The sequence below is a fragment of the Ursus maritimus genome, unplaced genomic scaffold (assembly GCF_017311325.1).
Source record: "Ursus maritimus isolate PB19 unplaced genomic scaffold, ASM1731132v1 scaffold_2, whole genome shotgun sequence".
In the NCBI taxonomy this organism is placed as follows: Eukaryota; Metazoa; Chordata; class Mammalia; order Carnivora; family Ursidae; genus Ursus; species Ursus maritimus.
The window spans coordinates 17,043,084-17,043,883 of NW_024424452.1; the positions used below are offsets into that span (position 1 = coordinate 17,043,084).

The following is an 800-nucleotide window of genomic DNA, read 5'->3' on the forward strand; positions in this document are numbered from 1 at the left end:
CCCCCCCCCCCGGGAGAGGTTCCCCCTAGCCACGGAAAATAGGTTCTGTGGGTCCCGCGGCTGAGAAGCTGACACCACTCACCCAGGCCCCAAGCTGAGGGAGGCGCTGCGCCCCACCGGCCCCCACAGAGTAGTTGGCCCCAGTTTACCAAGGATGTATGTGGTGGGAGGAGGACAGGGCCATCTGAGGAGGGCGTCCCCAGCCTAGGAGAACAACCCCGTCTCTGGGGTCTCCGCCTGGCTGACCCCCCCGTCCCCCCATCCCAATCCACCCCCCCCCCACTAGGCTTCACCACAGCAGCATACCTGCGCATCCACGCGGTGAAGGACCACGGGCTCCAGGCCCCGCGGGCTGACCGCATCCTGTGCAAGCTGTGCAGCGTGCACTGCAAGACCCCTGCCCAGCTGGCCGGCCACATGCAGACCCATCTGGGGGGGGCCGCCCCCCCTGTCCCGGGAGACGCCCCCCAGCCACAGCCCACCTGCTGAGGGGGACCCCGCACCCACCAGGCAAGGCGTGGGGCATGGCTGGGGGGGGTGGGATGGGGTGTGTGGGGCGAGGGGGCTCAAAGGGCCCAGTAGGGGATCTCAGGAAGGCCAGGGACGCCCATCCCCCACTGAAGTTAGGGAGACTTCTGGGGACAGGGAGGGCCCTTCAGGAGAACTGGGAAAGGATGCAGGTGGAAGCCTCCGGGGACCAGACAGGAAGTGAGCAACGGCTGTGTCCCAGGGGAGGCAGTCTGGGAACGAGTCTGGGGCCAGGGGCTCTTGCTGATCGGACTGCGCTGTGATGGGGTGTT

General features: G+C 67.9%; 1 protein-coding gene across 2 annotated transcripts in view; it reads left to right on the forward strand.

Moving 5' to 3' along the window:
• The window catches only part of MAZ (MYC associated zinc finger protein), a 23,588-nt gene that overhangs the window by 20,867 nt on the left and 1,921 nt on the right, over window positions 1-800 (forward strand). The window lies entirely within an intron of this gene.